General features: G+C 34.6%; 1 pseudogene; it reads left to right on the top strand.

The window, feature by feature from the left end:
- Window positions 1-6,368: 6,368 nt before the first annotated feature.
- LOC126015981 (eukaryotic translation initiation factor 5-like) lies at window positions 6,369-7,703 on the top strand (annotated as a pseudogene).
- The last annotated feature ends 477 nt before the right edge of the window (window positions 7,704-8,180 follow it).

Here is an 8,180-nt window from a genome sequence, read left to right as displayed (position 1 = left end):
TCTTAAAAATATTCATATGCTAGGCCATGTTATTAAACTTATTCTTTATATCTTTAGATAACTTTGTCTTAAGTATAATTATGTCTTTAAGTGCATGCATCTTATTTTTATTAAATTTCTCCTAAGTACTTTTGATACTATGACAAAATATTTCTTTATTTTATAGTCAGATTATTAGTTGGAAATATATGGACATTTCTTCCATAGATATAGAATTTACTAATAAGCAGAAGAAAAATGTTCAACATTGTTATTCATTAGGGAAATGCAAATTACAACCACAGTGAGATACCATTACAAACCTAATAAAATGGCTATAATTGAGAACTGATGGCACCAGGTGTTGTCAAATATGTAGTAAAACAGGTGGGAATACAAAATAGTGTGCCACTCTAGAAAATAGTTTAGCCTTTTCTGAAAATGTTAAGCATATTACATAGCAGAAGGTAATCAAATAATTATTCTCTTTGGTAACCCCTGTTATTCAAGGGAAATGACATTTGATTGAATGCATCATTGATTTATTAATTTCCCAAAATTTTAAATATAATCTTAACCAGGAAATAATTTAAATATATAACAATAAATAAAATTATAAGTGCAATGGCATATAATTGGAATTACTAACATGGATAAAACTTTAAGATAATTAAAGTAGTGTACACAAAATTATAAAATGAGTTATTGCATTATGTAATATATAAACTTTAAGAAATTAAAGCAAGCTATGTTCTAGGACTTGCACTTGGAGGGGGCCAGGAACTAGAAAATATCAGAATGAACTTTTAATTGTCATGAAAAAGCATTTAAATAGATTTTGTGATTGCTGTACAATGCAATAAATTGTCTAGAAGTCATTTAAACAGCAACTGTTGTGAGAAATAAAATATTTAAGTTTTAAAAATAATTCAGATATAATTTCTAATACTTTTATGTGATACATCTAATATATGCCGAAAGGTCCTTTTAGTTACATCTTTGTTGGTAGAGCTACAACAAAAGTGGTAAATGTCAGGTAAAGGAGCATCAATTTCCACTGATGATGCAGACAATGGTTGAATGAAGCACAGCTATTTGGCTCCTACTTTGTCAGTCACTGACAATAAATCTGAATCAGCTAGGTTTCTCAAATATAAATTTTTATTCTCATATCTAATTACTATTTCTGGAATTTTGTGTCAGCCATTCTGCCATGAATCCACTTTGCATTTATTTGTTTATTTTTTTGTTTGTCTGTTTTTGTAGTGCCAGGGATCTAACCCAAGGATTCACACAGGAACCGTAAGTGCGCTACCACTGTTCTAAAGCCCTGGTCTTTAGAACTTTCATTTTATCCTTTTTTCAGAGTTTGTTTGTTTGTTTGCCACACAAACATACACAAGGGTTACTCCTGGATCTGTTCTTAGAAGTCACTTTTGGAGAATTCAGGGATCATAAAAGATGCTGGGGGAGCAAACTCGAGTTGGCAAGGCAATTGCTCTACTCTCTGTGCTATCACTTTGCCCCACATTTTGTCTTTTTCCATTTTTTTGTTCATGGCAGAATACTTGGATCAAACCAAGTGATGTACAAGGACTACTTCTGTCTCAGTGCTTAGGAAACTCCAGGTCTTGACAGTGATCAAGCCTCCATTCCATAAAACTATTACATAGCCCTTTGAACAACCTTTTTCTAGACCTCCCAACATAGTTTAGAAATCCATTGTGGAACTGAGTCAAGTTTATATACATTGGTATCCTATATGGTCCGAATCTGCCAGGAGAGACATCTGAGCACAGAACCAAAAGTAACCCCTGTTTGCCTCAGTGTGTGACCCCAAAACAAACACACACATACACAGACACACACACACACACACACACACACACAAAACTAAACAAAAGAAGAAAAATATAAAAAGTTCAAATCATATCTGAATTTGTCAAGGAGTTAGATGGCCTCCAATAGGGTTAGGGAAGATCAACAAATAGTTCATCAATTTCCACTGATGATGCAGACACTGGTTGAATGAAGCACAGTTATTTGGCTCCTACTTTGTCAGTCATTGAAAATTCAAATGCAATTATCAACTGTCCAACCTCAGGTCATATGCCAAATTTTGGTTTTACTAGAAATTGATAATGCTTTATATATAAATTGCTTTACATATTCACAGAACATGTATTTACCTAATATTTTTTATGCACACAGTGGCAAGAAAAAGATAGGTATAATTCTATAAGCAACGTGCATATAGTCCATAAATATAATGAGTCTCTTTTTACCATCACACTGTAGATATAAGTTCTATCTTGCTTTACTTTCCAATTTCAATTCACTAGACCTTGCTTGACATTTAGTACTATTTCACTGACTTACCAACCTATTAATATACATCCCCAAAATTAAATAAGTGGATTTTACTTGCTCATAGTTTTAGTTTAATATGAATGAATGATCAAAATAACAATGAATACATTCTTTTTATAGACATTTTAAAGTTAGCTTTAAAATTTTAATAATTGAGAGTTAAAAAATAATTTGACTTTGAAACAAAATGAAATCAGGCATATCTATAACAGATGGTAAAAACAGACTCATCATTGTTATCATTTTATCATTTCTCATCAAATTCATTATTGACTCTAACACTTCTATTTGCACCATGTTTTCCAAAGTGGAAGAGAAAAAGTGTTTTGTTTATTACTCGAGGGAAAGAGAAATAAATGCTTTTGATGATCTTCACATTGACTGCTTATAGATGCAGAAAATTTCTATTCATACAATATAGTGGAGACAAACAGTAAATGGCATTATGAACAGGCTTAGGAAAGTATTAAAATATGTAAAGAAGCTGGGGAATAGCTCAAGGGCAAAATGTATGCCTCTCATACTCAGTGAGACCCTGTGTTTATTCCTTGGCTCAAAAATAATTATATATATGCATATTCATACACCAATGTGTGCACATATATGCATATTTAGTATCATGCATATATAAATACCAACTGTAGTCTTCATGTCAGGCCTTTACTTAAACTTAATATTAATATCATTATAATTACAAACTATCTAAAATTATGACCTTAAACCAATTTACCTATAAATCAAGTATAATCTTAAACCAAGCAATCCCAGATCATAACTAATGAAAAATAATCTTCAGAAGATCCTCTTCCTTTCTGAAGCAGTAACATAACAAATAATTAAAAAAAGAAATTTGGGGCCAGCGCTGTGGTGCTAGAGGTAAGGTGTCTGCTTTGCCAGCGCTAGCCTAGGACCGACCACGGTTCGATCCCCCGGTGTCCCATATGGTCCCCCAAGCCAGGAGCATCTTCTAAGCGCACAGCCAGGAGTAACCCCTAAGCGTCACCGGGTGTGCCCCAAAATCCCCCCCCCAAAAAAAAAGAAAGAAGGAATTTTATGAATTTCACCCACATATATTTTTCATAAACTATTTCTGTATTTTATAGAGGAGGCCTCCCAAGAGTTTCTCAGGTGTGGAGGTTTTCCTATGATAGTCCAAAAATCAGGCCAGAAGTGCTGGCCTTTGTCTTGCATGCTGCCGACCTGGGTTCAATCTCTGACATCACAGAGAGTTTTCTGAGCACTGCCAGGAATGACGCCTGAGCTTAGAGCCTGAAGTAATCCTGGTGCTGCAGGTTGTGGCCCCAAACCACAAACAAACAGAAAATCAGACAGTGGTTCTCTGTTAGGGCCAGAAAAAGTTGCTGGTGGATAAGTCATTTAGATACTACTAATAACACCCTGCTGGAATTTAGTAGCAGCTCCAGGGCCATAGTTGGCAATGTGAGGAGGCCTCAAAAAGCCAAACTAGGCAAAAATCTAAAAGATCATTTGGTGTTGGAAATTAAACCCAAGTCATTTGCATATAAGCAATGTGCCCTAACTCCTGTTAGGCCTTAGCACCTTGGCCCCTATTTCTAAAATCTTAATAGCAGCAGAAAACATAAGTATTTTTTCTATTACATAGAATTTTATAGGTTTTACAGTTAAATGAGAACTTTCATAAGATGCAAGTAGTTACTTTTTCTCAGTAACTTTTTTCTCAGTTTTCCTTGTTTCAAGATTTTAAAAGTCATTCTGTATATCCCTTGGTTTATTGCAATAAGCTACATACTTGGTATTTAGATTTAACTTTAATTTGTCTGGTTCCATGATCTCTGAAACCAAAATTTCTTTAGAGATTAAGCAAAAAATTTCCTCTCACCATCATGAGTATTAAAAAAAATTATATTGCAAAAATACTTAACATATTTTTCTTGTCCTGTTAGGTGCATTACAACCTGGTAGTGAAGAAGATATTTTCACATTTCACTAATATTTTAATTATTGTTTCTAATTTTTTGCTTACTTATTGATGAAAGTAATATTTATCTAAAATAAAAATAAAGTCAGCACAATAGTCTTGTGGTTAGGGCATTTGCCTTGCATTGGTTAACCGGATTTCTATTCCTGAAACCTCAGGTGGCCCTGATTGTAGGGTTACTCAGATGAGTAACATTCAAAAACATACTATTGTTTCAAATCTATGGCAATATCTGATCACATTTATTTTTTGACATGATGTTCTGCACAATGCAAAGAGAACATATAATATGCTCACACTTAACACTACAATAAAATCTTGTAAGATAATCACTTGGATTTCATTGCACATTTGATTGGGGGTTAATTTTTGCTCATTGTGCTTTTAGAAAAGTTGCACTATTTTCAATTCTTTTGTGGCCTATATGTTAAGTCTGAAAAAGACTTAAAGAAGGTAAGCAAGTTTCTTAAAGTAATCATAACTTTTGATTACTATTTTGTCCACCCTCCTCTTGGACTACAGAGGCATTCTTGTAGCTCCTTTAACTTATTAGATGGATGCTGCTGTTCTTGTAATAAAGACAAGTTGTTCGTTAGATTTGTGACTTGTGCTTTGACAGAAGACATTATAAAACACTGTAAAAAATAGGTAGAATTAGATAAATTTATCTATCATTTCCCAAACACTGAGAAATTAGACTAATGCTATTTGTTCAGATAAACAATATAGAGTTTTCATCTATTTTTGCTAAAAATTTTCCACACCAATAGAGTGTAATAATTGTTCAGATTTAAAAAGTATAATGTATTACTATTTATTACTAGCTTTTAGGAAATATAGTAAGCTACTAATTCCTAAAGACTTATGCCAAGTAAGATTAGTATATGTGGGACCAGAGTGGTGGCACAAGGGGTAAGGCATCTGTCTTGCCCACACTAGCCTAGGATGGATTGCGGTTCCATTCCTCCAACATCCCATATGGTCCCCCAAGCCAGGAGTGATTTATGAGACATAGCCAGGAGTATTTTGATATACCTTTATTTTCTGCTGACAGACTTCAAGGTTATTCTTTTGCCAATGTGAAAAAGAAACCACAGGAGAGCCATATTAACTGTAACTTACCTAAGTTCAGTGTAAAATATTTAATGACAACCCATGTCTAGGCTAATAATTTGAGAACCATTATGACAATGGACTTATGTCTAATATTGAATCACTTATGCACAGTAATTCTTGTGAATTCATAAATCCCCCAACTTCTGTTTATATTTCTTTCTGAAGCAAAATTAGGATATGCCTAATCTCTCTTTATATACATATATAGTCACATTATAGATAAAATGATATAGATGATTAGATATAGATATATAAAGTTATATATACAGATATAAATATAGATATGGACAAAAACATAGAGGAATAAGAGAGTCCAGAGACAAAACTCAATGGGCTGAACTCTGTTTTACATGTAGAATTCCTTGGTTCAATCCCTGCTATTCTTTGTTCCCTAAATATAGACAAAATAAAACCACCACAAACTACACATGCTGTTTTTGAGACATACTTTGTTTATTAAGACAAACATTTAAATGGTGGACAGACAAATCATTTCCAGAAATAGAGTAATTCAAGGGCCCAAGTAATGGTGCAAGCGCTAACCTAAGATAGACCACGGTTTGATCCCTGGGGTCCCATAATGTCCCCCAACCCAGGAGCGATTTCTGATCAAAGAACCAGGAGTAAGCCCTGAGCATCACTGGGCGTGGCCCAAGAAACAAACAAACAGAAATAGAGTAATTCAAATAAATCTTGAGGCTATTTTATGTCAAAATAGATTTAACAAATAGTTTATTTTTTTGGCCTTGATTAATAATGGCAGTTTAAAAACATTAAAAAAGGTCAAAACTTCTTAAGAGAAATTTTTTTATTTAAGTTCTTATATTATGGGAAATAAGTACTGAGATTAATAGTTTATCTAACTTAAGAAACCTGAAGAGGAAGCTGGCTGAGCAGTCGGACCTGGAACTGCTGGTTTCCATTCCAGGACCCTGCGTGCAGTATGGCTGGTCGGTGGCACAGGGCCTGCCACCCCCAGAGCGAAGAACTATTGTACAGCCATTGGTTCCTATATTGGGGAAACATAGCATACAAGCAAGAAGCTTACAGCCTCAGTGGTGAAATTTTTTTCACGTCAGAGACCGAGAACTCTGGCAGTCGTTTATGTCATCCCTTCTCCACACAGAAGATACCAAAAAGTTGCAATCAAAGATCTCTTTATCTTATTAATAAGGCCACCAATAACCCAAAATGTGTCAATGTCAACTACAACATGTCAGACCAGTTCTATCACTAGAAATGCCAAGGTTGAGGGCAAAGGAAATGGAATCAAGACTGTTAATAGTCAACATGGTTGTCGTTGCAAAGGCACTTAATCTGCTCCCGATGTATCCCACCAAATATTTTGGTTTGAGCTGGGAGCACAGATCCAGTTTGATGTTAAGAATGACCATTACATTGTCAATGGATCTCATGCGGTGAATAAGCTGCAAGACATGTTGGATGGATTCATTAAAAAAAAAATTGTTCTCTGTCCTGAGTGTGAGAATCCTGAAACAGATCTGCATGTTAATCCAAAGAAGCAAACAATAGGTAATTTTTGTAAAGCCTGTGGCTATTCGAGGCATGCTTGGCACACTTCATATACTCTGCACTCATATACTCTGATGATTGGGGTAAGGATACATCTGAGGAAGCACAAAGACGAAGAATAGATGAAATCAGTGAGTATGAAAAGGTTCTGACACCCTGATGATCTGGAAAGAACTGTGAAGGAGTGGGTCAATATCCTGTTAGATTTTGTGAAGAAAAGAAAGAAGGTATTATTGACTCATCAGACAAAGAAATTGTTGCTGAAGCAGAAAGACTGGATCCTCTTGTTTTGACTGAAGTTCTTTTTAATGAGAAGATAAGAGAACAAATCAAGAAGTATAGGAGCCATTTCTTACGATTTTGTCACAACAATAAAAAAGCTCAGTGGTAACTCCTTCATGGGCTGGAATGGGTGGTAGCAATGCATCAAACTCAGCTCATCTCCAAGAACGCACATATCTTGAAGAAAATGTACGAAGCAGAACTTTTGGAAGAAGAGGTTATCATTAGCTGGTCAGAAAAGACCTCTAGGAAATATGTCTCAAAAGAACTTGCCAAAGAGATTCGTATCAAGGCAGAACCATTTATAAAATGGTTGAAGGAAGCAGAAGAATTATATGATGGTGAAGAAGACGATGAAGATGAGAATATTGAGGTGATATATTTGAAGACTGCCAGTGTGCCAAAGGTTGAAGCTGTGAAGTCAAACAATAAGGACGATGCTATTGATATTGATGCCATTTAAAGGGTGGATGCAGCCCAGCTTACCAGTAATGCTGCAAAGTGTTTTGCACCATCAGCCAGAAGTGCAACATGTATGTGCAAAAGATAACATGTTTCGCATCATGCTACACTTTCTACTAAAAAAAAAGAAAAGAAATCTCAAGAAACATTGGATAACTGAGATGACCCTAGTAAATATTGAATCATCTAGTCAGATGACTAATTATTATCTGGGATGTCCCCTAGGTTATCTGAGCAATAGTTGACAGGACTGCATCCCCCAAAAAGAAATGAAGAAAAACAAAAACATGCTTAAATTCTATAAAAAGTTGAAATAAATGGAAAATGAGTAATTGAAAAAATAGACAAAAATTAATATAATTAAAAGCAAGTAACTGAAAAATATCAATTATATTAAAAATTTTTGTTTTTGTGTTTTTGAAACTACCCAGCTGTACTCAGGGGTTACTCTTGGCTCTGTGCTCAGAAATCGCTTCTG

The sequence above is a fragment of the Suncus etruscus genome, chromosome 8, assembly GCF_024139225.1.
Source record: "Suncus etruscus isolate mSunEtr1 chromosome 8, mSunEtr1.pri.cur, whole genome shotgun sequence".
Taxonomy (NCBI): Eukaryota; Metazoa; Chordata; class Mammalia; order Eulipotyphla; family Soricidae; genus Suncus; species Suncus etruscus.
The sequence above is the reverse complement of the archived record's forward strand: the minus strand, read 5'-3'. Positions and strand labels throughout refer to the sequence as shown.